Below are 17,331 nucleotides of genomic sequence, written 5' to 3' on the forward strand. Positions count from 1 at the left end.
TTACCAATGTGATCTTCATTCATTCCAAGTGAAATTCCAGGGACCTGTCATAAATCAAGTTCTTTCTGAGTCTCTTTGTGTCTACTCCCTACACAGCTCCACTGACCCAGCTATGGGCAAAGAGGAAAGGAAAGCTACATGAGAGTGGGCTAAAGCAGAGACAACACAAGGGGCAGGGAGCAAGGGGCAACAACAATGATAGAAGACACTCTAACTCAGCCCAGGCCAGGTGCAATGGCTCATGCTATAGTCCCAGCACCTTGGGAGGCCAAGGAGGGACGATCACGAGGTCAGGAGATCAAGACCATCCTGGCTAAAACAATGGAACCCTGTCTCTAGTAAAAATACAAAAATTAGCTGGGCATGGTGGCGCACGCCTATAATCCCAGCTACTCAGGAGGCTGAGGCAGGAGAATGGCTTGAACCCAGGAGGCGGAGGATGCAGTAAGCCAAGATCATACCACTGCACTCAAGCCTGGGCGACAGAGCAAGACTCTGTCTCAAAAAAAAAAAAGAAAAAAAAACTCAGCCCAGAGCAACACGGAGTAACTGACTCATCGGGAAATTACAGCTGTTAATAGGCCAGTTTGAAATGATGAATTCACCTGACATGACTGATACCTATTCTGTACAAGGTCCCAAGATGGGCTCTGAGAATAAAAGAATGAACAGATACAACTCCTGTCCACTGCAAGTGGAAGAGACCAACAAATAAATGGATAACCACAATCAGAGTAACCCAATTCCAACCTAGGAAATCATGGAAAACCTTCTGGAAAAGGTTATCTCCTAGGCTGAGTCTTAAAGGCTAAATCAGAGTAGACCAATTAACAGTAACAAAGAGATGTCTAGGCCAAGAGAATAGCACGTCCAAAGACAGTGAGAAAAGAGGCACTGCACATCTGAAGAACTACAGGCACAGTACAATGCAAACTTCACGAGTACTGAAGGTAAAATGTGCAAGTCAGGAGGAGAGACAATAAATGACAGTGGTGAGGAAGTTGGGGAGAGGATCCTGAACTACCTCAGATACCATACTGGGAAACCCGGACCTCAACTCAAAGGTTTTAAGTCAAGAGTTTCATACTAACTCCTACCTAGGAGACAGTGTCCCTACAGTGACACTTGGTTGAAGGGCAGGCTTTCAGATGTGCTCATTTTAAAGGGTGTTGGTTTTTCCCTTCATAATTATACAGCCTGATAAAAATGTAAATAAACACAGAAAAATATTTTTAAAAACACTTTTTGCTTCTGGGGCAGGGTATTTATGGAGAAACATTGTACCTCCTCAATGATGATTGATCTAGTTAGAAAGGGGTGTTTTTACATTCACTGACTTTTTTATTGAGACATTGTCTCACTCTGTCATCCAGGCTGGAGTGCAATGGCATGATCAGTGCCCCCTGCAGTCTCAACCTCCTGAGCCCAAGCGATCCTCCCATCTCAGCCTCCCAAGTAGCTGGGACCACAGGCATGTGTCATCACTCTCAGCTAATTTATTTTTATTTTATTGTAGAGATGGAGTCTCCCTATGTTGCCCAGGCTGGTATCAAACTCCTAGGCCCAAGTGATCCTCCTGCCTTGGCTTCCAGAAGTGCTGGTATCACAGATGTGAGCCACCATGGCTGGCCCACTGACTTTTTTTTCTTTTTTTTTTGAGACGGAGTCTCGCTCTGTCACCCAGGCTGGAGTGCAGTGGTGAGATCTCGGCTCACTGCAAGCTTCGCCTCCCGGGTTCACGCCATTCTCCCGCCTCAGCCTCTGGAATAGCTGGGACTACAGGCGCCCACCACCACACCCAGCTAATTTTGCTTTTGTATTGTTAGTAGAGATGGGATTTCACCGTGTTAGCCAGGATGGTCTTGATCTCCTGACCTCATGATCCAACAGCCTCAGCCTCCCAAAGTGCTGGGATTACAGGCGTGAGCTACTGTGCCCGGTCCACTGACATTTTTAATTGAGAAAGAACTATCAACCTTAGTGAACTCTCCAGAACAACCCAATCTGTTTCAACCAAACACCACAAAGTTTAAAAAGATGATAGAGTCCGAGCACTTTGGGAGACCAAGACAGCAGAGGACTGCCTGAGGCCAGGAGTTCAAGACCAGCCTGAGCAACGTAACGAGACTCCATCTCTACCAAAAAAAAGAAAAGAATGATAGAGAGTCAAAGGTCATACCATACCTCCACTGTTCACCAAGAAATCCAAGCAAATAGCCAGTTTGATCTCTGTTGCCAAGAAGAGACCAAGTAGGCTACAACCAGAAAATCAGTCCCAAAATACAAAAACCAATAAAGTCAGCACTTAATTTCTCTAATAAAGGTGTGTTAAAAGACAAAACATTATTCCTTCTTCATATACTGAAAGTCACAATAAATTCCATACTTCTACTCTAGAAAGATAACATTAATAATAGCTACCATTTATTGAGTAATTAATATTTGCCAAGCACTGTGGTAAGTTCTCTATGAATTATCTTATTCAATCCTCACAACTACATAGGAATTATGTACTATTATTACTACACTTCCCTTTTAAAGGTTACAAAAATGAAACACAGAAAAGTGCAGTAACATACCCAAGGTCTCATAGCTATTAATGGGATGATCTCTTTAGAAATACATACTGCATCTACTTTGTTCTGGCTTATTCTCTTAATAGCTATGGGAAAATTCATCCCATTAAATTTCTTAGACTACTAAATATCCAAATTATTTAAATAGTTTTACATTTATCATCAAGAAGATTGACCCTGGCCAGGCGTAGTGGCTCACGCCTATAACTCCAGCACTTTGGGAGGCCAAGGCAGGTGGATCACCTGAGATCAGGAGTTTGAGACCAGCCTGACCAACACGGTGAAACCCCATCACTAGTAAAAATATAAAAATTACCTGAGCATGGTGGTGCGTGCCTGTAATCCCAGCTACTAGGGAGGCTGAGTCAGGAGAATCACTGGAACCCAGGAGGCAGAGGCTGCAGTGAGCCAAGATCATGCCACTGCACTCCAGCCTGGGTGACAAAGTGAGACTCTGTCTCAAAAAAAAAAAAAAAAAAGGAGATTGACCCTTTCCCCATAGCAACAAACCATGACCAGATCCTAGTGTATGTACAAAACCACTACATAACTCTATACTTTGTAGTACCAACATGCACATTAGCTCAGAGTGGGTGAGTTACATCCTGCTCTGTGAAAACTGGTTCACTCACTCAACACTGTCTCAATTACTCCACAGAAATGTACTAAGCCCCTGCTAGGTTCCAAGTATCAAGGATATACAAATAATCAGTGAGACATTGTCTCTGGAAGACAGTATGTCACATAGGAAAAAGCACTCATAAGTTTTGGAGGCAGAAAAGTCTGGGGATTAAATCCCACCCTAGTCACTTATTGACTGATGGGCCTGCATAGGCTCAACATCTCTGAGCCTCTGTTTTCTTACACATAAAATAATTATGACCACCACAGCAGGGTGCAATGGCATACACCTGTAGTCCCAGCCATGCAGGAAGCTGAGGCAGGATGATCACTTGAGTCCAGGAGTTCAAGACCAGCCTGGACAATAGCAAGACTCTATCTCAAAAAAAATAAAAAATCACCATCATCATTTTTTTAAATGTCTAAAACTAAAAAATATGGCCACATACACACAGAAAAATTGTCAGGTTTAAGTAAGATAACAAGGCCTAGCACAATGTCGGTACACAATGAATGTTATTTCTCACCCCCAGAACAAAGGTTCCAGGCTATACAGGGGTGTTAACTAGAAGATAAAACAATGTTTAGCACTATGACTTGTCTAGACTACTTCTTTCTCCATTCTCCTCTGTCCAATCACAGTGAAAAACCGAAGTCATTATACAAGATTATTTGCCTATGACTTCATCTGTACCTTTGTCTTTTTCTATTGTAAATGTACCAGGCTAAGGGTAGGGAGACCTAATATACCTCAAAAATCACTCTTATGCATAGCTATGGATAGTTCTCTAAAAGCCACTTCACACCTTTCCTTAACTACAACGTGGAGAAAAGTAAGCACCAAGCCCAATTAATTTTCTAACATCCTGACAAAGTTGTGAAACTGTTCAATTCTAAAGGTTTTTTATTCTACTAAGGCAAAGAAAAAATTGCATTCACATTGGCTTTCAAAACAGTATTTTTAGTCAAGGTTTGACAACATCAGCTATTCCCCCAATAAGAAATAAGTAAAGCCTAGAAACCTAATCATATCAACAAATAAAAATATATCATCCTATACTGAATCAAGGCAGTGACACCAAACTGTAATAGTGTCATTGCATTCTTCATGGACATGTTTTTTAAAAAAAAAACATTTAGTTTCAGTTTCATTAAAGAATGTTCTTGCTGGACGCAATGGCTCACACCTGTAATCCCAGCATTTTGGGAGGCCGTGGGTGGATCACCTGAAGTCAGGAGTTCGAGACCAGCCTGGCCAACGTGGCAAAAACGCCGTTTCTACTAAAAATACAAAAACTAGCCAGGCATGGTTTCGGGCGCCTGTAATCCCAGCTACTTGGGTGGCTGAGGCAGGTGAATAGCTTGAACCCAGGAGGCGGAGGTTGCAGTGAGCCCAGATTGCACCATTGCACTCCAGCTGGGGTGACAAAGCGAGACTCCATCTTAAAAAAAAAAAAAGGTCCTTGAAGTCGTAAAAACTATTAATTATAGCCAGGCACAGTGGTGCAGAGTTGTAGTCCCAGCTACTGGAGAAGCAGAGGCAGGAGGAGCACTTGATGCCAGGAGTTCAAGACCAGCCTGGGCAACACAGGAAAACTCCATCTCAAAAAAAAAGTATTAATTTTACTAAATCTTAATCCTAATTATACATCTGTTTCATATTCTGTGTGAAGAAATGGAAAAATGGAATGTACACATAAAGCATTCCTTTTTTATTTATTTATTTTTTTTGAGATGCAGTCTAGCTCTGTCACCCAGGCTGGAGGGCAGTGGCGCAATCTCGGATCACTGCAACCTCTGCCTCTCCAGTTCAAGAGATTCTGCTGCCTCAGCCTCCTGAGTAGCTGGGATTACAGGTGTAAGCCACCATGGCCAGCTAATTTTTGTATTTTTAGTAGAGACGGGGTTTCACCATGTTAGCCAGGCTAGTCTCAAACTCTTGACCTCAGGAGATCCACCCGCCTTGGCCTCCCAAAGTGCTGGGATTACAGACGTGAGCCACCGCACCGAGCCTCACATAAAGCATCTCTGCTGCATATTAAGGCACAAGAATTGTCTCAAAGAAAAGCACTAAAGCACTTGTGCAATTGAGTTGCAAGCTGTACTAGCTGCTTCTTTTCATAAACACCATTTTTACTTGAAAAAAACGACTGGCAGAAAAATTATGATTATTCAGACTTGGATGTTTGGCAGACAATTTTTTGAAAATGAACAATGTGAGACTGTTACTTCAACGAAAACAACTGTCAGTATTGGTTGCCAATGATAAAATTTGAGCTTTCAAGTGAAAATTAGAAAAGACTTGTCTGATGAGATGAGTGGTGATATTAACAAATGTGGGTTCTTAAACATTATACAATTCAGAAGATCTGCACATGGCCAGGCGCGGTGGCCCACATGTGTAATTCCAGCACTTCGGGAGGCTGAGGTGGGGGGATCACTTGCACCCAGGAGTTGGAGACCAGCCTGGGCAACACAGTGAAATCCCATCTCTACGAAAAAATACAAAAATTAGCAGGACACGGTGGCCTGCACCAGAAGTCTCAGCTATTCGGGGAGCTGAGGTGGCAGGATTACATGATCACATGAGCCCAGGAAGTTGAGGCCAAAGTGAGTTGTGAATGCACCACTGCACTCCAGTGTGAAACCTGGTCTCGAAAAAGAAGCTCCACATAACTCAGTAATATAGACTGAATTGCCTCCCCCCAAAATTCATAAATTGAAGCCCTATTCCTCAATGTGATAGTATCTGGAAATGGATCCTTTGGGAGATAATTAGGTTTAGATGATTTATAATTAGGTTTAGATGAGGTCATGAGGGTGGGGCTGCCATGATGGGATTAGTGCCTTTAAAAAGAGACATCAGAGAGCTTGCCTGTTCACTCGCACTTATTCTTTCTCTCTCTCTCTTCTCCCTCTCCAATCCACCATGTGAGGAAACATCGAGAAGGTGGCCATCTAGATGCCAGTAAGAGAGCCCTAACCAAAAACTGACCATGCTGGAACACTGATCTTGGACTTCTTTCTAGCCTGCAGCACTGAGAGAAAATAAATTTTTGTTGTTTAAACCATCCAGTCTATGGCATTTTGTTATGGCAGCCTGAGCAGACTAAGATACTCAGTGAACCAATATTTTCCAACTGACCAATGCATAAGGCTACAAAAATTATGCATGGATAAAAGATCTATTTAAAGTACATAACAGACCAATGGTTTTTCTTGGAGAAATAAGCAAATTTAAAAATAATAAAGAAAAAAAAGACCAATGGATTTTAATGTAACAGAGCATAAAAAGCTCAGTGATATGGTTCAGACTGTACATGGCAATGAACCTTAACAAACTACCAATTGTCAAGTTTTGGTGTAACACGGGTGTCCAACCTTTTGGCTTCCCTGGGTTACATTGGAAGAAAAATTGACTTGGGCCTCACATAAAACACACCAACACTAACAATAGCTGATAAGCTTAAAAAAAAAAGAAAAGAAAAGAAAAGGAAAAAAAAAGTGTGTATAATTTTCATGATATCCACCACAGATAAGCAAAAAAGTTCTCACATTCAAAGGGCTGGACATGACTGGGGTAGTATCAAAGAGGAATATCCACAATTACATAAAAACAGTCCTCCTTCTGGCTGGGCGCGGTGGCTCACAGCTGTAATCCCAGCACTTTGGGAGGCCGAGACGGGTGGATCATGAGGTCTCGAGTTCAAGACCAGCCTGGGCAAGATGGTGAAAACCGCCTCCCCCCCCCCCCCCCCCGCCCACTATAAATACAAAAATTAGCCGGGTGTGGTGGTGCATGCCTACAGTCCCAGCTACTTGGGAGGTTCAGGCAGGAGAATCACTTGAACTCAGCAGGCGGAGGCTGCGGTGAGCTGATATCATGCCATTGCACTCCAGCCTAGGCAATAAGAGCAAAACTCTCTTAAAAGAAAAAAAAAAAATTCCTCCTTTTTCCAATTACCTATCTATGCGGGACTGAATTTTCTTTATATTCCATGCAAAACAACAAACTGCAACAGACTGAATGCAGAGGCAGACTCAATAAGATACTAGAGATTTTTTAAAATGTAAAATATTATTCTAATTTTTTTCATTTAGAATAATATACTTATTTTCATTAGAATATGCTAACACAGCTGAGGGCAGTAGCTCACACCTGTAATCCCAGTACTTTGGGAGGCTGAGGCAGAAGAATTGCTTGAGCCTAGGAGTTCGAGACCAGCCAGGGTAACAGAGCAAGATCCTGTCTCTACAAAAAAATTTTAAAATAACCAGGCATAGTGGCACATGCCTGTAGTCCCAGCTACTTAGGAGGCTGAGGTTGAAGGGTCGCTTCAGCCTAGTAGGTCAAGACTGCAGTGAGCCATGACTGCGCTACTGCAAGTAAAAGTTCTTTGGAGTCATCAACAAATATGAATGTGAAGATACCAAAATGTTTGCGAACTGTTGTTACATAGCAATAAGCAAGAACACACTATACCTACATACGAGAACGTAAATGAATCTCACAAATATGTTATATAGGAAAAGCCAGTCATACCTATGAAGTGTCATAAACAGGCAAAAATAATCTACAGTACTGGAAGTCGTTGGTTTCCTGGAGGAGGGGATAATGTTTCCTTTCTTGATCCGAATGCTGGTTATATATTTTGTGCATTTTTTTCTATGTACCTAAATATAATTTATTTTTAATTTATATTTTCTATATAAATATACACACATCTGCTGTATGTTCACCTACAGAAGTTTTGTTCACACTGGTCCAGAGTAGAACTGACACATCTTTTTTTTTAAACAGATCCTCAGGTGATGCTAAAGAGTAGCCAGATACTACCCTAAGAAGGTAGAAGGTTGAAGACTACTGATTTAGGCTGGGCGCAGGCTCATGCTTGTAATCCCAGCACTTTGGGAAGCCGAGGCAGGCAGATCATCTGAGGTCAGGGGTTCAAGACCAGCCTGGCCAACATGGTGAAATCCCATCTCTACCAAAAATATAAACAATTAGCCAGGCATGGTGGCACGCGCCGGTGGTCCTAGCTACTCGAGAGGATAAGGCAGGAGAATCGCTTGAACCTGGGAGGAAGAGGGGTTGCAGTGAGCGGGGATCGCACCACTGCACTCCAGGCTGGGAGACAAAGTGAGACTCTGTCTCAAAAAAAAAAAGAAGAAGAAGACTACTGATTTAACAGCTTAAAACCAGGAAGATTTATATGCAGTACAACAAAAAGAACAATGGCTCTGGAGCCAGGCAGATCAGGTTTTTAAATATGAGCTTTTCTTCTCTTACTAGCTACGTAAATAAATGCAAACTAGTTAATCATTATATGCCTCAGTTGCTTCCATTTCTTCTTCTGTGAAATGGTCACAATTCCTTATACAGTAGAAACGTGAGGATTAAATTCTATCTATAAGGAAAAGAAAGCACCCAGCATACTGCCTGCCATAGATACTCAAATGTTACGTACCTTTTGTCTTTCCCTTACTAATTCCTTACTTGTCTTAAGGCCTAAGACAAATTACCCTTTTGAATCTTTTTTTCATTTATTTATTGAGACATAGTCTTGCCCATGCTAGAGAGCAGTGGTGTGACCATAGCTCACTGTAGCCTCAAATTCCTGGGCTCAAGTGATCCTTCCACCTCAGCCTCCAAAATAGCTAGGAACACAGGTGCATGCTACCACATCCAGCTAGAGACTGGATCTCACTATGTTGGTCAGATTGGTCTTGAACTCCTGGGCTCAAGCGATCCTTCCACCTTGGCCTCCCTAAGTGCTGGGATTACAGGTGTGAGCCACTGAACCCAGCTACCCTCATAGAGTCTTAATTTCTTCATCGTTAAAATGAAAACAATGCCACATGACCAACCTAAGAACTATATATCAAATAAAATAGTACCACTATACTTGCATAAGTGTAAGTAGCATAGCTATTATTTACTGATAGAGACATCTGCTATCAACACAAAAGAAAAGATAGAGGAAGACACATTAGAAAACTAAAATACTTAGAAAAATTATAAAACAGAGGCTAGAAAAGAAATACAAGTTAGCAGAAATCGTCAAGCTTGAGGGACATGATCAGAAGGCAAATCAAGATCATAATCTCAAGTCAGCCAGGGATTGAAGTTTACTGTGAAAAATATATCATCTCAGGGTTCCTTCAAAACGTCTATATCTAAGAAAAAGCACAACCTATATCATTATAAAATAGGCATACTCTGAAAAGACCCAGACACCTGCCTAACTGGCAGGAGGAGGAGTTGTGCTGGAACTTTATAAACCGAGGTTTCCTCAGAGTGTCTTCATACAGAAAATAATGGCTCATTTAATAAAATGTTAAACTTTCAGATAAACATAATTTGACAAAAAAATTCTATACCATTGTTTTCAACACTAAAGATATGCATAACTGTCCAAGGAACTAAATTTAACAAAATAAAGCAAGAAATATGAACTTGGTTTAGTCTCTTTGCTCTTCAATATTTTACAACTTTGAGTTGATTTCTGTTAACATACCAGGGGTCGGCAAGCTACAGCCCGCCCATGGCCTAATTTTGTATGGCCTGTGAGTTTTTACATTCTTAAAACCATATAAAAGGAGGTAGAAAGAGAAGGGGAAGGAGAAGAAAGAATGGGGAGAAGCAAGAGGAGGGGCTTGGGGAAGGAGAAGAACAGGGAGGGAGACGAGAGACAAAAGGGAAGGGGAGTAGAAGGGAGGAGAAAGAACAACAGAGGCCATATGTGGCACAAAATATTTTCTACAAAAAGCATTTGTCAGCCAGGCATGGTGCCACATGCCTGCATTTGTAAGCACTTTGGGAGGCTGAGGCAGGAGGATCACTTGACCAGGACAACATAATGAGACCTTGTCTCTACAAAAAAACAAACAAAAAAAAAGTGTTACTGGGTAATGGGACTAAAAACAATACTTTTGCTTTTTACTTTTTGTAATTTTTAGTTTCTATCATGAGCATACATTATTTAATGGTGGAAGAAATAAAGCTTTTTTTTAAGTTAAAAAATAAAAATAAATAAGAATAAAGCAAGTCAGAATATTTATCCTATAATTCTATTTATAAAAAGTTGCAAAGGTAAAAAATATATGGTTTAGGGATATGCACATATTTGGTAAAAATATGAAGAAAAGCAAAGAAATGATTCACATAAAATTTAGCAAACTGTTTACCTCTGAGGGAGAGAGAAGGTGGGAGACTCAATCAAGTAGGACCTCACAAGACGCTTTAAAGGTACTAGAAATCTCCTTTTTGTTAAGCTGGGTAGCAAGTAGAAAAGTCTTCAATTTGTTATTCTTTAAGTTGTGGGTTTATGTTAAATACACTTTTATACATATGACATATTTTACAATTAAAAAAAGATATAAATGGGGTTGACAAATTAGAATTTGGGGGCTGTAACCCAGACTTTTCCACTGACTTGTGTAACCTTAAACAAGTCATTTAACCTCTCAAAGCATAATTTTTCTTCTTATTTCATTAATGAGGAAGCTAACAGCTAACATCTGTTTAGGACTTTGGTATTTAAAGAACTGTTTAAACTTCCCAGACTGTAAACATGCAAAAATGCATGAGATCATAATACAAAATAATACCTCATTAATAGATATCACAATACTAAGAACTCATTGGTAGGGCACACAAGGCTATTCATTCTAGCCTCTGCCTATCTTTCTAAGAATAAAGGCAACAACTAATTTTTTTTAATGTGTACTAAAAAACATACTGTGTTAAATGCTTTCTATTGATTATCTTATTTAATCCTCAAAACAATCCTATGATATTAATTCTATTATCCCCACTTTACAGATGAGCTCATTGTGCCCAATGTCACACAGCTAATAGTTAAGTGGTAGGGAGACTTCAAAACCCACATTTAACCACAGCATTCATTTTGCCTCATTTTTCTCACCATATTTAATTTGTCTGTCTTTCCCATGACACTAAAAGCTCCTTGACAACTACTTTCTGTTCATTTTTATTTCCCCTGGCACTTAGCAGACATTCATTAAATAAATAGTGAACAGATATTTCATATATGTATAGTGTTTTCAGGACATGAACTGGTTTGTTCTCCTTGACAGCCTTGTGAAGTACGAAAGTTTGATTGTGTGACAGGGTCTCACTCTGTAACCCAGACTGGAGTGCAGAGAAGCACGATCATGGCTCACTGCAGCTTTGACCTCCCTGGCTCAAGCAATCCTCCCACCTCCCTCCTGAGTATCTGGGATTACAGGTGTAGGCTACCACACGCAGCTAATTTTTTTTTTTGTAGAGACAGGTCTCCGTATGTTGCCCTCACTGGTCTCGAACTCCTAGGCTCAAGCAATCCTCCCAGCTCAGCCTCCCAAAGTCTGGGATTATGGGCGTGAACCACTGTGCCTGGCCAGTTTTTTTGGTTTGTGAGGTTTTTTTGTGTATTTTTACCTTTTTAACCAAATTTAAGTGTACAATTCAGTGGTATTAATTATGTTCACAATGTTTTGCGGCCATTACCACTAAATATGAAAGGGTTTTTTTTTTGTTTTGTTTTGTTTTTGAGACAGAGTTTCACTCTTGTTGCCCAGGCTGGAGTGCAATGGCGCGATCGTGGCTCACTGCCCACCTCCCCAGTTCTAGCAATTCTTCTGCCTCAGCCTCCTGAGTAGCTGGGATTACAGGCACCTACTATGCCTGGCTAATTTTTGTATTTTCAGTAGAGATGGGTTTCACCATGTTGGCCAGGCTGGTCTCGAACTCCTGACCTCAAGTGATCCACCCACCTCAGCCTCCCAAAGTGCCGGGAGCCAGCACTTTGGTGATAAAAATCAAGGTTTTTAATGACTTGATTGAAATCACTCAGCTTTCAAGTAGTAGAACCGGGATTTGAATCCAGGACTCAACTCCTAAACTCACAGGCTGTTCATGCCACCAAGGCTTCTGTCTACCAACACCTCCATCTGCTCTCTTCTCACCAAGATATCTGAAGGATCAAATGAGGTAAAGATACAAAAACACATTACTACTACACAAGTGACCACGGCTGTGGAAAAAAAAATCCACCAACACATTTCTTCCAGGCAATTACTTTTCATTTTGGACTCTCAAAAGCTAGGGCTTTAATATAAACATCCCGCCTCTAGACCAAGCCCGCAGATCTGCAAAAACAATGTCTAGACCCCAGAGTAAAGTTATGAGGGATATGCTTGCATTAGATTACAGTCTCATTGAATTAGAGGTAACTGCTCAAACCTGATTTCTATTATAATACAGAAAGCTTTCTCATTACAAAACACTTTCAATTCAAAGGATAAGTCCAACTTTCCATCATTCTGCCCATTTTGGAGCTAAAAAAAAAAAAAAGATTCTAAATGGTATTTTTATGTGCTCAACTGTGAAAGCCAAGGAAAATGGTTTGTTTGTGAGTTAAACTCTGAAGCCTGAACAAAAATAAAAAGAATTATTTCAATCCCAATGGTGCCAATTTTATCTTCTTTACATCCCTCCTCATTTTTTTTCAGTCTGAGCTCTAATCAACAGCCACTTTATGTTTAACATATTAAAACAGTTAATGCAATTAGGTCCAGAAAACTGTTTCTCTAATGATGTTCCCTCCATTTACACTCCTGCGTACCTTCCATTATCACCATTCTGCCCTAAGAATGAGCATATCGCTGAGGTTTAAATCGAATTTCTGATGAATAGATGGAGATATTGTTTCTGTAGTTAATACAATGCACCTACATCAACATTATTCTCTAAAAAATAAAATAAAAATGACTCAATATGCTTTATTTATTCACATCTGACAAAATTCTGATCACCTGAATTCCTTTGGAAGAAAATTCAATCTTTAGAAATATAGTCCAATTATTTTCAATCTTATCAATGTCAAAAGACAATCATATGAAAAACTCCATCAGTACCAAACCATCTCACCAATGAATATTTATGACATTTCCATATTTCCTGTCTTCTCTCTGTTTACATAAAGCAGTGGTGCCAAGACTCATCTCAGGATTATTAGCCTGCAATACAATGATGGGCCTAATTGCCTTGCAAACCAGGACACTAACAAATGGCGTCTTCAAGCAATCAATTTAAAAAGGGGGTAAAAAAGACCCAAGCTCTTTTTGCCTATGTGCATGTTGCCTACCTACAAAATAAATTCAGTCTCATATTTTTCAGGCTTACTCATTAGTTCTCAAGCAAGGAATGCACCCTTAACAATCTCAAGCTCATCAAATCTATTTAAATTTCAAATTCCAGGTATAGTTTTTAAATGCACCAGGAGGAGAGGGGAAAGGAAAAGGCAGAGACATTATATAGAAAGATATCTATTACATTCCAGTTTATCTTCTCCCACCTTTAGTTTGGAAGTATGCTCCTTTTCCCCTAACTTACTTTTTATGATATACAAATAACAGAAGACACCCTCCCCTCCTTAATTCTACCTTAACTAAATCCCCTTTCAACTTTACCCTTTGGGCTGACTTGACTTCCAAATTATACTAATATAAATAAAACAAAAAGATCAACCGAACAGATTAAAATGGCCCCTAAGAATGAGATGTTCTCTTCTGTGTCCCCTGCAAAGTCCCCTCTAAAAGGCTTACTGCCTCTTCCCCAACCACAGCCACCAAGGCTGTCCATTCAAGTATTCCAACCCCTAACCCTCACGTGTCTCTTGGAGGCCATCCCAATTCTTCATCCCCAAAATAATCCAACCCATTTCCACCCCACTCTCCGGCACAGCTCACTGTCCCTCTCCATCCTCTCTGCCCCATCCATACCAACAACTCCAGGTCTCCCATTCCTTAAATTTCCCCTGTGCCACCTCACCATCAGCAACCACCTCCCCAGGCCTACCAGCTCATCTCCGAAAGTCCTTCTCCAAAACTCCCTCTGCCACCTTGGCCAAGGGACATTTTCTTCAAGATACCATCCCCCAACTTTGCTCACCCCTGCCACTATCCTTTCAATGAATGCAGCCCAGTGATGTTTTATGTGCCCTCTGCCTTGACCCTGCAACCAAGGAGCCACCATGCCCTTTCCAGTGATTGTAAGATCACCCTAAATCCAACCCACTGTGCCCCACACTCCATTTCCATCCCTGTCCTCCCATTTCGGGCCTGACTTCCAATGTGACCCCTTCCTGCCAGCTCACCATCACACTCCCCTCACTGAATGTTTCACCTCCACCAACTCCTATTCCAACCTCCATCAGCTCACCCCAGGAAACCCCCAAATTGCACTCCTCTGCTCTATCCTAACCCATGCTATTCCATAAGTCTCCACAAATTGCACCAGCCCCAGATGACAAACACCCACTTCAAGCTCAGGTCTCAACCCATGCCAAGCCCCTCACCCCCAACTCCTGCCACCTCCATCATCCTGCCCCAGGTCCACCCCAAATTCCACCCTCCTGAATTAACACTGCGTAGGGTCCTGTTCAACCCTGTATATGCCACTCACTCTCCGTTGAAATCATTCCCCTACCCCTCACCCCAGCTCAGATCCCAAGCTGTCAACTGCTCCAGGCCAAACCCAAATCACCACCCTCATTCAGTCCCCTCCCCCATTAAAAGCCATCCCATCCTAGTCTCATCTTCCACCTCGCCCCAAGACCAACCCGAATTCCAACCCGACGCCCCCACCCCACTCTCCTGTCCCAGGTTGTTATTCTCCATCAAAAGTCCTCCTCCCTGGTCGCCCGCCCCCTAACCTGCTTGGGTCCCACCCTCACCCCACCCCCAGCCAGCGCCTGGACAAGTCTCCCCCACCAGCCCGCCGTTCCATCGCGACCTGAACCCCCTCCCCACAACCTGCACGGGGGCTCCGCAGCCCCCACTCTCATTCTCGCCAGCGCCACTGGCCCAGGCTCAGGACCAGCGGACTGGGTGGCGGGGGGAGTCTCCTCACCGGTGAGCAGCTGCAGGCGAAAACGGCGGCGGCGGCTAAGGCGGCGATGCCCTTGTCTTCTCGGGAGGCTACGGCGGCGACGCTCTCGCTCCCTCGCCCGTGTCCAGTAGGGTGAAGGATGGCGCGCGGGGACCAGAGCCTCCTCCTCCTCAGCGACTCGGCTCTGAATCCTCTGCAGTAGCCGCCGAGGAGCCCGACGGGTTGGGGGAGGGGACGCTCGGCTGCAGGCGAGGGAGGAGGAGGCGGAGGGAGGAGGCGGGGGACCGCTGAGAAGGGCAGGGAAGGAGGAGCCGGCGCCGGGCTGCGACACGTCCCACAGCCTCAGGGCGCCGGGACCACAACTCCCGGCATGCCCTGCTTTAGCCCGCGCGCGGCCTGAGCCTCCAGCCGCCAGCCCGGTGCAGAGGGGCCGCGCCCTCTCCGGTCACGCACAATGGAATAAAGCCAACCATCCGCTGGCAGACTCTGTAGACTCAAAGACCACCTGTGAGGAAAAGTCAGGTCGCCCGAGGCCCCATCCCCCAGGGGCCGTACTCGCAACGTCTCCATCACTACACACACACACACACACACACACTTTCTTTCTCTCTCTCTCTCCCTCTCTCTCCCCCCCTCCCTCCCCCCGCCCCCCCCTCTCGCGACTACACCTCCCAGCATGCCCCTCAGCTTCCCATTCTTCTTCCGGACCCTTCTCAGACCCGGCACTACAGTTCCCAGGGAGTGTGGTCCCTGCGAAATGCTGGGAGATGCAGTTCTCGGTTCTTCCTCCATGTTAAGGGAAGGAATATGCCAGCCCACCGAGAATGGGCCTTGATGGGCTAGATCACCTGTAATTCTGTTCTTCCCTCGCCATCTCTGTTTCAGTTGTCTTTCCCCAGAACTAATGCCGGAGCTTCCTCGCTGGTCTCTGCAAATTTGAGGACGATTCGGCAACTTGAATCCAAACGACAAAGCGCGTACCTCTTGACCCAGCTCCATTACTTTTAAGAATTTACCTTAAAAAGATAATCGAACAATTTCGAAAAGATAAATGTACAAAGTTGTTATATGACGTAGTTAATTATGGGGGGAGTAAATGTTCATCAATACGGTGCTGCTTAAATAAGGCGTGACATATACATACAATGCAATACTAAGGAGCCATTTAAAATGATGATATAAATCTATTGATATGAAAAGCTATTCACAATTTATTCTTCAGGGAAAAAAAACTGATTACAGAACAGCATGTCTACACGGGTACATTTATGTGATGTTTGACACAATATTCTGTAAGCATGGAGAGATTTCAGGAAAGAGGTTCGCCAAAATATTAGCAATGATTATCTTGGGGGAAAGGGTATCAGATTGCATGTAGGTTATTTTTGTTTTTTGAGACGGAGTCTGGATCTACAGCCAGGCTGGAGTACAGTGGGGCGATTGCGGCTCACTGCAACCTCGGCCTCTCGGTTTCAAGCGATTCTCCTGCCTCAGTCTCCTGAGTAGCTGGGATTACAGGCGCGCGCCACGCCCAGCTAATTTTTGTATTTTTAGTAGAGATAGGGTTTCACTGTGTTGGCCAGGATGGTCTCGATCTCCTGACCTCCTGTCCCGCCCGCCTCAGCCTCCCAAAGTGCTGGGATTACAAGCATGAGCCACCGTGCCCGGCTGTAATTTTTATTTTCATATTGTTTGAATTGTTTAAAAGGAGCACATAACAACTGTTGTTTGCTTTCTTTTGTTTTGTTTTTTGTTTTGTTTTAATTGTAAGAGATCGTCGTGTCACTATATTGCCCAGGCTGGTCTCAAACTCCTGGCCTCAAGAGACCCTCCTGCCTCAGCTCTCAAAAGTGCTGGGATTACAGGCCTGAGCCACACTACACCTGGACAATTTTTTAAGCTGTACTACTTCCACAAAACATAATTTCCAAATCTAACCTTTCTTTGCTGCGTAGATGCTTTCCATGACTTCCCATTGCCTCATTCACGCTTCAGCACTGTGCCTGCCTGGTTTTAATAGTTACACTCTTAAAACAAACAATAGTAGTCACTTCCAATTCATAAAGTTAGAAGGGAGAATTTTCTCAATTTTCAATGCGCCTTCTCAAAATTTTTCCTTTTCTGGTCTTTCCACACCCATTTTCTCCTTTTCTCTTATTCTTCAAACTCAAGCCAAAGTCCTACCTTCCCTAGAACATATTTAGACACACTGATTTTCCTTGTATCTGAATTCTCTTT

The 17,331-nt window shown here is 42.9% G+C and overlaps 1 protein-coding gene across 2 annotated transcripts in view; it reads right to left on the minus strand.

Moving 5' to 3' along the window:
- FAM168A (family with sequence similarity 168 member A) overlaps window positions 1-15,643 on the minus strand; it is a 203,992-nt gene extending 188,349 nt beyond the window's left edge. Inside the window, exon 1 of one of the 2 annotated variants that reach the window (XM_023209463.2) lies at window positions 15,115-15,643. The gene's annotated coding sequence lies outside the window, so the exon portion shown is untranslated. The remainder of the gene's footprint in view (window positions 1-15,114) is intronic. The other variant, XM_023209462.3, reaches the window with a different exon arrangement.
- Window positions 15,644-17,331: the final 1,688 nt, after the last annotated feature.

This window comes from Piliocolobus tephrosceles, chromosome 13 (assembly GCF_002776525.5).
Source record: "Piliocolobus tephrosceles isolate RC106 chromosome 13, ASM277652v3, whole genome shotgun sequence".
Classification (NCBI taxonomy): Eukaryota; Metazoa; Chordata; class Mammalia; order Primates; family Cercopithecidae; genus Piliocolobus; species Piliocolobus tephrosceles.